Consider the following 16,473-nt stretch of genomic DNA (forward strand, 5'->3'; position numbering starts at 1 on the left):
AAGTGCAGACATTCTCAGTGCTTCTTCCAAGCATATGGACCGGTTGGGGGGGGGGGGTGGGCTCCCACATACCGAATCCTGCCGGGTCCATGGGGAGGATGCATGTGGGATTGGGTAATTCACCGAGACATCTGGGAAATTAGACCTCCTGGTATGCCCAATCGATTTTTAGTCAGTGCTCCTGGGATTACATCTGACATTTGGATGGGGTTAGGGAGTCAATGGACATTTTGGCCGTTACAACCCCCACAGCTTCAGTGTATCCGTAAACTGAAGCCAGGAGGAGTTGTTACTCTTCATGACTACGTTTGCTGGGAGGGTAGGGGACAAGGAACTACCCTGACAGGACACTTATTTTTTCAAGCTAATGATAGCTGTGTGTATGTTAAAGCCACCACATTGCAAAACATACATTTTAATCTCATTACCGCTGCAGGCAATCATATTATTTACTGGCCTGCAGATAGAATTTTGCAAGTAGTCCTTAGGTTCCAGATACCCTTTAACTGGACTAGTTTAGTACCTGATCGATTTCAAAATTTGCTTTCACTGTTACCAGAGGTTCAGAAAATCTCTGAAGTACAAGGGCAAATTCACATGCTTCAAAATATATATCAAGTTAAAAAGTATGCCTTTCAGACAGCTTATAGAGTATCCACCTTATGTACTAAGTATGATGTATTGTGTTATATGACTAAGATTGTACAACAACCCCATCATATTATCGCTATGGGAATGTTATTGCTTGTGTTGTGCAGGAGTATGTTATTGTTGTTGTAAAGGACGTAATAATAGTAATACCTTTCATGTCCATGCTCATCACGCATTGTCATTACATCCAATCAAACCCCCTAAGGTTGAAGCATCTGATGTATGTAGAATCTGAATTCCGAGATTTAATGCAAATAGAGATTTGAAAATGTTTGTTGTACTAGTAGTACAAAAGGGGGGGTTGTGGAAGCAGAGAAAGAACTGACAGGAAGGGGATGCAATGCATGACAGTTCGTTAGCAAGAGTTAGGCTAACTGTAACCCTAATAACGCGAGATTTGTAGAAGCGAGGAATGTGTGAGGCGAGTGGGAAAGAACTGTGTGAGAAGTTGCTGTGGCCTTGTGTAGATAATATGGAATGTAGACTAAGAGTCTACATTAGTGAGCAAAACAAGATATCAGAATGACCTATGTATAAACAAAATGCAGCTGTTGCTTATTATTGTCTGTAACAAAAGGTATAAATGCTTGCTGTAATTGTTTACCTGTTGAGAGACCTGCTTAGCTCTCTCCCTCTGTGCAGTTGTGAGAGTTAATAAAGCATCTGACTTGCTGTACCCAAACAAATAGTGAGAACTCTGTTTTTCTCCGACACTGCTAAAATGGTTGATGCATAAGAATTTATGTGTATGTGTGTAAAAACTCCATAGGTAAGGGGAACATTTCCCAAAAGTTTGGAAAATGGTGAATCGTTCTTCTTCAGAGAATTGCAACCTTTCAAAATCGCCACCAGCTCTCCTAATTGTCGACAGGAATAAGGCTAAAGCTGCCTTTAAGCAAAGAGGTCCTCTTTCAATATGACCACCACCTGCCATTACTTACCAACAGCAGTAAAGTTAAGCTGCCCTCACAGAAGCTAGTGGTCCACGTCAGCACAGAGAGCAATTCTCTTTCAAAGGTCATATGCACCTTGCTGTCCTTGAGAATAGAAGATGCAAGCTGTTTTGAAAGAGGACAGTTAATCTTGGTATCTTCTGAAGAAGAACTTTTACTCAGGAAATATTTTGATTCAAATTGGGAGCTAGGGACAGGGCATCTTTTGGGGAGAGAGAGTGACCATCTTTCACACTCATTTCTACTTTGGTCCACAATCCTTTGGCTATGTTGCCATTCTGGGAATGTGGTCAAGCACATCTTCTTTCCCAGGCTAGATTTGGGATGATGTGTGGATGGGTTGATGCCTCCAGCAGGTCTTTGGTTGAAACTTGTAGGTTACTTTTACAGTTACAAAAGACAATTCTCTAACCTAAGACTTGTCTTTCAGATCTTCAGCTTTGATGTATGTGTTTCAAATTAGGAAGAGCACCTACAGCCTGTAATACAAGGGAACGGGGGTGAGAAAGGAGAAATGTAATTGGAAAGTTAATGTGAAAAACTGGTTGAAAAATTGTTGACTACACTATTTTCTGTTGAAAAAAGCCAGTCAGTCTAAACTGAAATATTTCTTGGAAACATATTGGTTTGACAAACTTTTTTTGTCATATGTGACTCAAAGATGGATGTTCCCATTGTCTAACCATTCCTGCTTCTTTTTGAAAAATGCCCCCTGAGGTCACATTTAACTGAGGTATCATTTTATGTGTCTGTTTTATAAAGAGGAACTGCTCACCTTGAACACTCACACCATCTATCTCTGAATGGCCTCCCAAGCTTTCTTCTGCACAGACGTGAGCGAGGTCTCCATATTTCACTCTGTGAGCAGTGATCTCTGGTGAGATGCTAATGCCTATAGTAACTGTCTCTTTATTGTGTTTCTAGGGGAGGGGAAATTGCTGGGAAACGGTGCCTCTGATCAAAAAGTAGACATGCTAAGCTCAGAGAGCGCAGACCACAGTTCTTGAGGAAAAGGGGACAGGGAAGGACGCGGTTTCACATATAACGAGGTAAGATTTTTTGGCTCCCGAAGACAGTGGTATATCGGGGTAGAGGTGTATATTGTTCAGCATGTATTTTTTTTATTTGTTAAAGACTTAAAAGAAAATAGACACTCGAAGTATTAAAGTGCTTGATTTACAGATCCTCAAGCTAGTCCAGTTTATACCATCTCAGGATCTAGCTCCACCAGTCCTGATTACAAGAGATGTACATGTTTTGCAGGAGACCAGGTGAGGTTATGTTTGTGTCCAGATGTGTTTTGTATTGGCTGAGTTGGCCACTGCACTTGCTTTTGCTGTTTTGTTGTGGATTGTGTTTCTACTCATCTAAAGCTGGCACAGATGTCTTTTAGGTCTTCAAAGTCTAAAGACAATGAATAACGTATGGGAGGCACAGGAAACTGCAGTGGAAGAAATCTAAACTAGGACGGGGATATACAGAGGAGGGTAAGGGAGTCAGGCATAAGGATGTTCCCATGGCTGAGGGGATAATCCTAGATTTGGTAGACCCAGATTCAAGTACTTGTTCTGTCAAAGACTTCCTGAGTTATCTTCACAACTTGCTTTATCCCATTGGGCCTCAGTCCCCCATTAGTGGAATGGGGACAGTCATAATTCCCAACCTCACAGGGGTGTAGTGAGGCTAAATACATGCAAGGTTGTGAGGTGGGCAATTGTCATGCTACTGAGGAGTATGTGACGGCAATGGATCAGTACATCGAACTTTCCAAAATTCCTTTGAAAAGTCCAGATTAGCTGCTTCAAGCAGCAACTCCCAGGGTGGCCTGAATGCACTGGCTTTTACCTCGGGTTTAAACACAAAGCATCCCTGGACGTGGGCAGAGATTGGCTTATTAGTTAATATAAACACTTTATTATTACAAGATCACCTCCGGTTTAATTTGCTGGTCGGTCTGCAGTCCAATAGGCCCTTAGTTATCCAACACTGGGTAATGTGATGTGTCATTGCACAGTGAGTTAAATCCAGGCAAAAGCACGGCCATTTCTTACACTGCCTCATCTGGGAAGTTGTGAAAACGTGGCTGAACTGGGTATGGCTTTTGAGTTAAAAATCCATCTTTTCCCTATAATGATTTGTGCGCATGCTAGCTCTGATCTTCAGACTGACTGGAACAAGGGGGCTCTCCAGTAGCTAGATATCTGGCTTCCTTTAATTGCAAACGTGAAAACCGCAGAGAAAAGAAGGAGGACGGGTTTTTAACTATTTCGACCATTGCATCTATCATATTCCACCTTTGCATGCTAGGTTCCTGCGTGAGCACTCTGAGCACTGATCCCATGGCAGGGCTGGTCCTGCGTTCTCCACTGGCCACTGTTACAGGAAGTGTTCGAGGTATGCGCAGACCAACAAAAGCATTTGGAAAGAGGCTGGTCATCTTATTTATGCACATATATTCCAGAACAGCCTTTGGGGTAGATCCTGCTGAAATGTAACTTGAAAGGGCTTTCCGTTTGGGGTCTCTTATAGGATTATCCCATGCCTCGTAATCAAAATGTCTTCTTCTTTGGTGACTGTTGTATTTTTTGATGGGGGTAAAATAGCTTTAGTGTGAAGTTCCTCTGCCAACTTCTGTGCACTCTTCAGAACGTTTTGAAATCCCTCATCTGACCGGTAAGACTGTAGGTATGACTTTGCTTTGTCCAGTTGTTCCATCGCTCCAGATATATCAAGGTCAACACCTTAAAGTCTCTTGCTTACAACATTTATTTCAAACAGTATGTCATGCCACCACACTAAGCCACACAGAAATTTGAAATTATGTATTTTTCTGGTGATTCCATTTCCCTCTGCCACTGTTCTCCCATGAACAGTTCCTGTCATAGTATTATCCTCGATAATGGCAACTATGGCATCAAACTCAGCCATCAGCTCCACAATTTTAAGGCATTTCTATTGTTTCGCACATGCAGCTGTTCTGAAGTGCCACGCAGTGCTAGGATTTGGGTAGCAAGCATTCTCACAAAGGCAATGAGCCTTTTCAGAACATTTTGCCAGTAAAGATACTCGGATGCAATCTTCTCTTGATGCTAATCATCTATGGTGGTTCTTTCCACCTATGGAATACTCTCTGGTGAATTGCTGTCGTCTCACGGCATGCCAGATTTCTAGCCAGATTTTTCCAGTCCTTTGTTCCTATAGAACCCAATGTGGCTGGAACATTAGCCTGGAAGAGTTTGCAACAAAACCAGTATGCAACATTCTGGGTTTTTCAGTACATACGCCATGGCCTCTCCACTTTGTCACCATTGGGGATTTCACATCAGGAACGTGTTGGATGGAAACTTCTATTTTCATTCTCTTTGGAGGACATGAAGTTTTTCACTTGCTGTGGCCCATGCAGTACAAGGAAGTCCCTCAGGCTACTGCTCAAGTGGGTCCACAGTCCTGGATCATCTAGACTTAAGGAACTAAACTCAGCAGCAGCTGTTTCTTGTGCCTCCACCACACTCTTCTCTGATCTACACTTTTCTTCAGGAATGTGCCTGGTTACATCCATTTGAGATGGAGATATGGATGCTGCAGTAGCTGCCAGGTCACCTGCACTCTGACTAACGGGAAGATCAGGCATCTCCTCACCACTCACATCCTCACTGGGGCCGGAAGGCTCACTGTGAACATTTGTGTCTATGTATCTCAGGAGAGCTCCTTCCTGCTTAGATAGAAAAGCTTCCTTTGCTTTCTTTCTTTTTCTGAATGCTGCCCCAGAGGGGCGTTTTCTTCTTTCACTCCTAACTGCTGTTCTGTGCCAGCTATAGTGGCTCTCAACACTCAGTTGAAGGGGACAAATAAGCAGGCTGGTAGCAGGGTCTGAGTGAGGGAAGATATCAGCCTCTTAAGGGCCTAACTGGTTCCTACTATTTCAGTTGACCACCTGTTCTCCTCAAGTGGGTTCAGGAAAGCAGCAGGAAACAGGAAGCTCCCTGACAAGCTTATGTTAATCAGTCCAGGCTCCTGCAGGTGCTAGACAGGTGCATAAGAGGCTCCTCCTCCTTTCTCTCCCTGCAACTCCTGTTACTTTCCGTTATTCTCCTCTCACCTTTTCTCCTGACTGCCTGCACGGGGCAACCTAGGGTGCCAAGATTTGGGGGCGCCGCTGCCAATCAAGACGCTGGCTGCAGATCGCAGACTGTAGGAAGGAAGGACGTGTATGGTAAGAACCACGCTCCCAGTGAATTGCTCTCCTGCCCTTTAGAAAGCCAGCGAAGGCCTTTGCAAGGGACTCGATACAGATAGGTACATTGACACAGTCATGGCTCCTTTCCCTTGTAGCCCCCTGCTGGGGCTGAGCTGTGCTGTCCGTGCGGTGCAGCCGGGGCCGGCTTGCATGGCATGCTCCGACAGCGGGCGGGCTGCAGGATTTGCAGGCAGAGGAGGCTCTGCTCCCTGGGGACAGATTGAGAGATGGCCCCTTCCTCCAGCCCAGCACGCCACCATCTCTGTGCATCTGGAGCAGGGAGAATACATATGCACCAGCAGCAGACACCATTTTCTACACTCTGGGTCCTAGTGGTGCCCCCCCACAGTCTGTCACCTGAGGCGGCCACCTCAGTTCGCCTCATGGTAAGGCCAGCCCTGTCCTGTGGGCACGGAGAACCTAACTTCCATTGAGGTCAGCCAGGGAGGCTGGATGTGCACATTACAGGAAATAGACAGTCAGGACAGCAGAATCCACTGAAAAAACCGCGTATTGCGAATTGCAACCCAGGCTGTCACTGGGTGGCTCTTTGTCCTGCCTCTCTTGGCTAGCGCGTGAGCAGAGCTTGGTGAGACAGCTGCTGCGGCTGTGGCAGCATCTCAGCGCCTTTCCCGTCGTCTCTCTTCTGGCTGTGGATGCTCGACTGCAGCAGCTCCACAGAGGTCCCAGCCGCGCTCTCTAATGTCCATTCTCCCCGTGCTCGCATGGCGCTTCATGGAGCATTGAGTAGCCTCATGAAAACATCCCCGTTGTGGACACAGGCACCAGCCACTGATTCCCCAAGCCAAAGTCCCCTTCGCAATCCAGGGAAACAGCCGGGGTTGTCTGGAGCGCAGGGTTTGGCCCATGGTGACTGCAGACACTGCACCGGCTGCACAGCGACTCCTGGGACCCCTCTAGCCCATCAGCACTCGGCTCTCCCGCATTCTGCTGAGCGGCTGAGATCTGGGGGAACAGAAACCCCTTGTTAGAGATGGAAAAATCTCCTCACAGGAACACTCTGTCAATGGCTGCCAGAGGCCTTCCCTGTGAAACCCAAATGCGCAGCCCCTCGGATTCCCACAGGGGAGATCTCAGCTCATTCCCTTGTCACCCGTGGCTGCAGTCTCTGATAGGGGGAATGAAGAGGGGGTTTTTGCCAATGGTCCCTTCTACAGTGCCCATAATGGGAGGAGGTTTGGCCTTGTGATGTGCGGCCCGGGTCTGAGAATCAGGGCTCCTGGGTTCAGCAGCTCTGGAAGGGGGCGCGGTCTAAAGGCTGGAGCTGGATTGGTTGACACTGAGTGAGAAGGGCTTGTGCTGAAGGACCCTGGTTCAATCCCCACCATTTCCTGTGATGTTTACATGTGGCCATGAATGTACTTACCTATCAGTGTAGGTTGTTTAGCCTATTCCTGGACACATGTGTGACATCTGCTGCTGGCCATCCCTGAGATGTAGGTCCTTCATCCACTCAAGGACATGGTATATCAAGGTCAATCCAGCAGCTCCCATCTGGTCTTCACCTCCTAATGGATGGCGAAATTTAACCTGACCAGAGAAAGACAGGGTGGTGTTCTTCAGGAGAATCTCCTGGAGCTCCCGTCTCCCCTGGTCCACCTCACACCCCGGCACTCTAAGGGTTTTCCAAAGATACCACTAATCTCGGATAAACAAAGCAGCTGAGATGAGGTCAGTGTGGGTGGATTTACTGAGCAGTCTGGTTCTAATGGAAGAATAGATTTCTCCCCTGCTCTAGGGAGATTCCCATAGGAAAAGTCTATGATGGTGGGGGTGGGGGCAATGCAAACCCCTCAACCCCTAGAATCAGGGAAATCAGGACTCGAGGAGTTAAGCGGTGTCTTGGTCCTGCTGGAGGGAGCAGATCTGGAGAGCAGAAAGAGCACTAGTGGCATTGTAGGAAAGACAGTGACTTCTACCTGTGAAGGTGGCTGAAGCTTCTTGCAGACATTAGAGTCCAGGATCCTTACACCTCCTTTGGGGATCCTTTTCCTAGGAATAAAATAAGGACAACACCATACAGGGAATGATGTTTGAATCCCAGGTCTGAGATCCAGGGAAAAGGGATGATCTCAGCCAGGCTACGTACCAGGAACCCGTTTTTTGTCCCAAGAGCCACAATTACCCAGATGAGGTTTTCTTCCTATTTGCTTTCAGGTTATTTACTCATAGTATTCATTGGTGTGCTTTGCCGTGCTGCCACTCTCTGCATCTGTTCATTGGTTTAAGTAACAGCCTTTCAGTTTTTGCTTCTGTTTCCTCTTATTACAGTGTAGTAGCTGCTTAGCACTTTTTAAAATAATCAATTAGAAACAAAATCCTGATCCTACATTCAAGAGGAAGGTTTCTGAGAATTTGGCTGCAGAACTTTAGTGTCTGCATATTTCATTCACTATTATTTATTCGGGTGCAGGTCTGATGCAATCTGCCCACCCAAGAATGCCCATATGAAGCATGGGATGCCCTTCGAATACCTGTTGAAAAAGAAGAAAAAAGTAGATTAAAAGTTGGGGAAATCAACCAATGCATCAGCACTTCTCTGCATCATTGAAGCACCAGTCATGGGAGTGAAACAGGTTCAAAATCCCCATCGTTTTTTCCCACTAGACAGCCATCCAAAAAGAAAAAGGCCTTCAGCCAATTATTTCCTTACACTCTGAAGGGATGAAATTCAGTCCTGTGCGGACAGCCAGGGCAAGCTCTGTGCATCACAGCGGGTTTAAGTGGCACTTCACTGCACAGGTGCTGTGAGGTTTCAGTGGCAGAGTTTTCCTCCTGGATTGGAACAGCCGGCTGGAATCCTGCGAGGTACAGAGCAGAGAGAGGTTTGGGCCACAACGTTCACCTCAGAGGCTGAGCTTCTGCAGATTTTTGGGATGTTCCCATCTGAGGAGGATGCTTTTGGCCAGCCCCAGTTCAGAGCTTTCAGTCACCTCAAGCGGTGATTCTCTGGCACAACTGATCTAAAGTAGCTGAACTTGACAGGCCTTGCCCCCATCTCCGACACCCCTTGCACCTCGCATTGCCCTCTAATAGCCCCGTCCCTTCTCTTGATCCCTGCCAAGCTCAAATACAGAGCCTAGCTCACGCTCCTCCTCTCTTAGACCCTCCCCTTACATGATCCTCCCCTACCTCTGACAGACTGCTCACTGTGCCCTTTACCCAGGTCCTGGAGGAATCCTGGCTCCTCAGAACAACCTGGGAATGGCTGGTTCCAACCTCTGTGTGGGGTGCGTGGTTTTCCGTCGAAGCATCACTGAGAGCCAGCACGTCTGGATTTCACAGGGTGAGGCGATGGCTCCCCAAGCTGGGCCAGCTGCAGGCTGCGTTGCTGGGGACAGATCCCAGACATTGGAAGACAGAGGGGGAGGAAGCCCCTGCTCATTTCCAGTTCAGAGATCCCCATCGAAGACGGGCCACGAGGGGAGGAGAGAACGAAGGGCAGAAAGTGAAGCTGCCTCTGTGGGGAGGGCACTCCTGTAAAACCCAGTCCAGTTCCCAGATCTCCTCCACATTTCCAGGTGTGACTTTGGAGAGGTCACTTCATCACCTTCATTCCCTGTCTGTAAAATGGGGGTAGTAGACCCCCCCACAAGCAGGAGGAGGAAGGACAGTCCCATTGTCTGTGAGGGACTCGGTCCCTCTGGGCACAGATTGTGCCAGAGTGAGGGAAGGGACCCAGACTTTGCTCCCTAGAGCCAGGGGACGAGGATGGGATCAGAAGGTCAGCCAAGGGGGATGGGTCAGGAACTGCTCCAACAGACGGGGCATAGGGATTGGGTCAGTGCCAGGGACTTGGTACCTCCCTTCAGCAAATGGCTTCCCTCTTGTCATCAGCAGTCTGTATAATATTTGATTCCTTCCTAGTGTCCTCGAGGGGCTCCCTTCGTTCTTCTTGAATGTAATGGATTTGTTGACCCAGGTCAATAGCTGGGATGTTCGGAGAGGCCATTAGTAGTGTGGCATGAAATCAGTGGGAAATCTAGAGTTAGCAAAACAAAGGTGTCATTGGCCTTTGGAAATTTGGAGCTGATCTGTCCTCTCAGCCGAAGGTACTCGTGCACAGAGGGATGAAGCACGCCATCTTGGTCAGGTGATCTATGAGAGTCAGTTCCATCATGTGGCCATTTGAATGAGTGAAATTCCTGGCAATGGCTGCCATGGATGGAGCAGGGTCTCCAGAGGCCTGAGATGCCAAGAAGTTAGGTGCATGGTGCCTTGGTGAAAGCGCAGAATCACGTGAGTCAAGCTAAGTCTGAATTTTGGCCCACGTCTGGCAACACCAAATAAAGCAGGCCCTGGTACTCAAAGTAGATGTGTCTACTTCCACGATGAATGCTGTGCGTCAGAATAGATGCAGTGGTGAAGGCAATTCTGGGCTGTTTGCAGGCTTGATGGAACTTGGATGACCAAAGGAATGCGGCCATTTTGTGGAGGAGAGCTCTCGTGGGGGTTACTGGCTCTGAGAACCCTGGGCCGACGCAGCAGTAAAGCTGGTGAAGTCTAGGAAGCGCTGCTCTTCTTGAGGACTTCAAACTTTGTCCCATTTATGAATGGCTTCCACCTTATTTGCATCAATCGGAACACCTTCTGGGGAGAGCATGTACCCCAAAAACTCTGTGGAGAGTTGGCTGGAGGTATGCTTTTCCAATTCTGTGTTGAGACCACACAGCAGAAACATCTCCAGGTTCAGATGAGGTGTGTGTACTGCTCTGGGTTTTCCAAAAAGAGGAGTATGTCACCTCAATAGATGACACTGTCCCCAAATACATCACTGATGAAGGGTTGCTAGAGAGGTGCATAAGAGGCTCCTCCTCCTTTCTCTCCCTGCAACTCCTGTTACTTTCCGTTATTCTCCTCTCACCTTTTCTCCTGACTGCCTGCACGGTGCAACCTAGGGCGCCAAATTTGGGGGCGCCGCTGCCAATCAAGACGCTGGCTGCAGATCGCAGACTGTAGGAAGGGAGGACGTGTATGGTAAGAACCACGCTCCCAGTGAATTGCTCTCCTGCCCTTTAGAAAGCCAGCGAAGGCCTTTGCAAGGGACTCAATACAGATAGGTACATTGACACAGTAATGGCTCCTTTCCCTTGTAGCCCCCTGCTGGGGCTGAGCTGTGCTGTCAGTGCGGTGCAGCCGGGGCCGGCTTGCATGGCATGCTCCGACAGCGGGCGGGCTGCAGGATTTGCAGGCAGAGGAGGCTCTGCTCCCTGGGGAGAGATGGGAGGGATGGCCCCTTCCTCCAGCCCAGCACGCCACCATCTCTGTGCATCTGGAGCAGGGAGAATACATATGCACCAGCAGCAGACACCATTTTCTACACTCTGGGTCCTAGTGGTGCCCCCCCACAGTCTGTCACCTGAGGCGGCCACCTCAGTTCGCCTCATGGTAAGGCCAGCCCTGTCCTGTGGGCACGGAGAAACTAACTCCCATTGAGGTCAGCCAGGGAGGCTGGATGTGCACATTACAGGAGATAGACAGTCAGGACAGCAGAATCCACTGAAAAAACCGCGTATTGCGAATTGCAACCCAGGCTGTCACTGGGTGGCTCTTTGTCCTGCCTCTCTTGGCTAGCGCGTGAGCAGAGCTTGGTGAGACAGCTGCTGCGGCTGTGGCAGCCATCTAAGCGCCTTTCCCGTCGTCTCTCTTCTGGCTGTGGATGCTCGACTGCAGCAAGTCCACAGAGGTCCCAGCCTCGCTCTCTAATGTCCATTCTCCCCGTGCTCGTATGGCACTTCATGGACCATTGAGTAGCCTCATGACAACATCCCAGTTGTGGACACAGGCACCAGCCACCGATTCCCCAAGCCAAAGTCCCCTTCGCAATCCAGGGAAACAGCCGGGGTTGTCTGGAGCGCAGGGTTTGGCCCATGGTGACTGCAGACACTGCACCGGCTGCACAGCGACTCCTGGGACCCCTCTAGCCCATCAGCACTCGGCTCTCCCGCATTCTGCTGAGCGGCTGAGATCTGGGGGAACAGAAACCCTTTGTTAGAGATGGAAAACTCTCCTCACAGGAACACTCTGTCAATAGCTGCCAGAGGCCTTCCCTGTGAAACCCAAATGCGCAGCCCCTCGGATTCCCACAGGGGAGATCTCAGCTCATTCACTTGTCACCCGTGGCTGCAGTCTCTAATAGGGGGAATGAAGAGGGTTTTTTTGCCAATGGTCCCTTCTACAGTGCCCATAATGGGACTAGGTTTGGCCTTGTGATGTGCGGCCCGGGTCTGAGAATCAAGGCTCCTGGGTTCAGCAGCTCTGGAAGGGGGCACAGTCTAATGGCTGGAGCTGGATTGGTTGACACTGAGTGAGAGGGGCTTGTGCTGAAGGACCCTGGTTCAATCCCCACCATTTCCTGTGATGTTTACATGTGGCCATGAATGTACTTACCTATCAGTGTAGGTTGTTTAGCCTATTCCTGGACATTTGAATGAGTGAAATTCCTGGCAATGGCTGCCATGGATGGAGCAGGGTCTCCAGAGGCCTGAGATGCCAAGAAGTTAGGTGCATGGTGCCTTGGTGAAAGCGCAGAATCACGTGAGTCAAGCTAAGTCTGAATTTCGGCCCACATCTGGCAACACCAAATAAAGCAGGCCCTGGTACTCAAAGTAGATGTGTCTACTTCTACGATGAATGCTGTGCGTCAAAATAGATGCAGTGGTGAAGGCAATTCTGGGCTGTTTGTGGGCTTGATGGAACTTGGATGATCAAAGGAATGCGGCCATTTTGTGGAGGAGAGCTCTCGTGGGGGTTACTGGCTCTGAGAACCCTGGGCCGACGCAGCAGTAAAGCTGGTGAAGTCTAGGAAGCGCTGCTCTTCTTGAGGACTTCAAACTTTGTCCCATTTATGAATGGCTTCCACCTTATTTTCATCAATCAGAACACCTTCCGGTGAGAGGATGTACCCCAAAAACTCTGTGGAGACTTGGCTGGAGGTATGCTTTTCCAATTCTGTGTTGAGACCACACTGCCGAAACATCTCCAGGTTCGGATGAGGTGTGTGTACTGCTCTGGGTTTTCCAAAAAGAGGAGTATGTCACCTCAATAGATGACACTGTCCCCAAATACATCACTGATGAAGGGTTGCAAGGTCAGGGGACTGTTAGTTAGCTCCAATGGCATATCAGACAGTTAAAATGTCCATAGTGTGTTTTGAAATCTGTCTTCCATTTGTCCCTTGCCCAAATGAGTGTTAGATTGGAAATCCTCGCAGATGAAGTTGGATGAAAAGCTTTGCCGATTTCCTGTGAGCCAACAATTCTGAGATTCACAGCAGGGGGTAATGGCCTGGACTTGGACAGTGGCTCTGGTTCTGTTTCCGCTTTGTTTATTCATAGATTCATAGATTCTAGGACTGGAAGGGACCTCGAGAGGTCATCGAGTCCAGTCCCTGCCAGCATGGCAGGACCAAATACTGTCTAGACCATCCCTGATAGACATTTATCTAACCTACTCTTAAATGTCTCCAGAGATGGAGATTCCACAACCTCCCTAGGCAATTTATTCCAGTGTTTAACCACCCTGACAGTTAGGAACTTTTTCCTAATGTCCAACCTAGACCTCCCTTGCTGCAGTTTAAACCCATTGCTTCTTGTTCTATCTTTAGAGGCTAAGGTGAACAAGTTTTCTCCCTCCTCCTTATGACACCCTTTTAAATACCTGACAACAGCTATCATGTCCCCTCTCAGTCTTCTCTTTTCCAAACTAAACAAACCCAATTCTTTCAGCCTTCCTTCACAGGTCATGTTCTCAAGACCTTTAATTGTTCTTGTTGCTTTTCTCTGGACCCTTTCCAATTTCTCCACATCTTTTTTAAAATGCGGCGCCCAGAACTGGACACAATACTCCAGCTGAGGCCTAACCAGAGCAGAGTAGAGCGGAAGAATGACTTCTCGTGTCTTGCTCACAACACACCTGTTAATACATCCCAGAATCAGGTTTGCTTTTTTTGCAACAGCATCACACTGTTGACTCATATTTAGTTTGTGGTCCACTATAACCTCTAGATCCCTTTCTGCCGTACTCCTTCCTAGACAGTCTCTTCCCATTCTGTATGTGTGAAACTGATTTTTTCTTCCTAAGTGGAGCACTTTGCATTTGTCTTTGTTAAACTTCATCCTGTTTAACTCAGACCATTTCTCCAATTTGTCCAGATCATTTTGAATTATGACCCTGTCCTCCAAAGCAGTTGCAATCCCTCCCAGTTTGGTATAATCCACAAACTAAATAAGCGTACTTTCTATGCCAATATCTAAGTCGTTGATGAAGATATTGAACAGAGCCGGTCCCAAAACAGACCCCTGCGGTACCCCACTCGTTTTGCCTTTCCAGCAGGATTGGGAACCATTAATAACAACTCTCTGAGTACGGTTATCCAGCCAGTTATGCACCCACCTTATAGTAGCCCCATCTAAATTGTATTTGCCTAGTTTATCCATAAGAATATCATGCGAGACCTTATCAAATGCCTTACTAAAGTCTAGGTATACCTCATCCACAGCTTCACCCTTATCCACAAGGCTCGTTATCCTATCAAAGAAAGCTATCAGATTGGTTTGACATGATTTGTTCTTCACAAATCCATGCTGGCTGTTCCCTATCACCTTACCACCTTCCAAGTGTTTGCAGATGATTTCTTTAATTACTTGCTCCATTATCTTCCCTGGCACAGAAGTTAAACTAACTGGTCTGTAGTTTCCTGGCTTGTTTTTATTTCCCTTTTTATAGATGGGCCCTATATTTGCCCTTTTCCAGTCTTCTGGAATCTCTCCCGCCTCCCATGATTTTGCAAAGATAATAGCTAGAGGCTCAGATACCTCCTCTATTAGCTCCTTGAGTATTCTAGGATGCATTTCATCAGGCCCTGCTGACTTGCAGGCATCTAACTTTTCTACATGATTTTTAACTTGTTCTTTTTTTATTTTATCTGCTAAACCTACCCCCTTCCCATTAGCATTCACTATGTTAGGCATTCCTTCAGTCTTCTCGGTGAAGACCGAAACAAAGCATCTCTGCCATTTCCAAGTTTCCTGTTACTGTTTCTCCCTCTTCACTGAGCAGTGGGCCTACCCTGTCTTTGGTCTTCCTCTTGCTTCTAATGTATTGATAAAAAGTCTTCTTGTTTCCCTTTATTCCTGTAGCTAGTTGGAGCTCATTTTGTGCCTTTGCCTTTCTAATCTTGCCCCTGCATTCCTGTGTTGTTTGCCTATATTCATCCTTTGTAATCTGGCCTAGTTTCCATTTTTCATATGACTCCTTTTTATTTTTTAGATCATGCAAGATCTCGTGGTTAAGCCAAGGTGGTCTTTTGCCACATTTTCTATCTTTCCTAACCAGAGGAATAGCTTGCTTTTGGGCCCTTAATAGTGTCCCTTTGAAAAACTGCCAACTCTCCTCAGTTGTTTTTCCCCTCAGTCTTGATTCCCATGGAACCTTACCTATCAGCTCTCTGAGCTTACCAAAATCTGCCTTCCTGAAATCCATTGTCTCTATTTTGCTGTTCTCCCTTCTACCCTTCCTTAGAATTGCAAACTCTATGATTTCATGATCACGTTCACCCAGGGTGCCTTCTACTTTCAAATTCTCAATGAGTTCCTCCCTATTTGTTAAAATCAAGTCTAGAACAGCTTCCCCCCAGTAGCTTTTTCAACCTTCTGAAATAAAAAGTTGTCTGCAATGCAGTCCAAGAATTTGTTGGATAGTCTGTGCCCCGCTGTGTTATTTTCCCAACATATATCTGGATAGTTGAAGTCCCCCATCACCACCAAATCTTGGGCTTTGGATGATTTTGTTAGTTGCTTAAAAAAAAAAAAAATGTTGATGGACTCTGATCTCGGTTTTGATCCTGGTGTGTCCCTGGACCTAGATTCTAGCACCACTCTTAGCCATTAGAAAATGTAGGGTTCCTTTAATCAGCCTCCGTCCCTGGACCTACTACACCATTATTGACTCGGACACCCATCAGTACTATAAGGGCCCTACCGCCAATCAAACCCCAACCACCACCCCTTGACTCCTTAAGCCCCACGCCTTGACCCGTAGTCCCTCCCACCTGTCACTGGAAGTCTTGCCCCATGGGGGTGTTACTTTTGGGGTCAAGGTGGCCACATGACCAGAAGCAAGGTGTGTCATGTGACCCCTCTAAGAACTGCTCCCACCACTCTCTACCAATCAGGATGGGTTTCGTCCCAAAAGGACTGCCCCGAGGGGAGATTTGACCAATCAGGGTGCCTTCTGGGGTGGGTTGACCTCTCTGGAAGTGGGCCGTGTGACCCCTCTAAGAACTCCTCCCGCCACTCTCTACCAATCAGAATGGGTTTCGTCCCGAAAGGACCATCCCACGAGGAGATTTGACCAATCAGGGTGAGTTCTGGGGCAGGGCGACCCGTCCAGAAGTGGGCCGTGTGACCCCACTAAGAACTCCTCCCAAGGCCCTCTACCAATCAAAGTGCAGCACCATTACCCCATAAGTCCCAGTGCCAGACAGAGAAGGCCATCTCTTACCAAGTACATGTATTTTAGAAATCGTGGAAAGGCTGATGAGTGGAAACATGGACTCCTTCACTACCCCCGGGAGAACTTTGGACTTTGTTTTAACCCCGAGATCTCTCT

Source organism: Chrysemys picta, chromosome 2 (genome assembly GCF_011386835.1).
Source record: "Chrysemys picta bellii isolate R12L10 chromosome 2, ASM1138683v2, whole genome shotgun sequence".
Lineage (NCBI taxonomy): Eukaryota > Metazoa > Chordata > Testudines > Emydidae > Chrysemys > Chrysemys picta.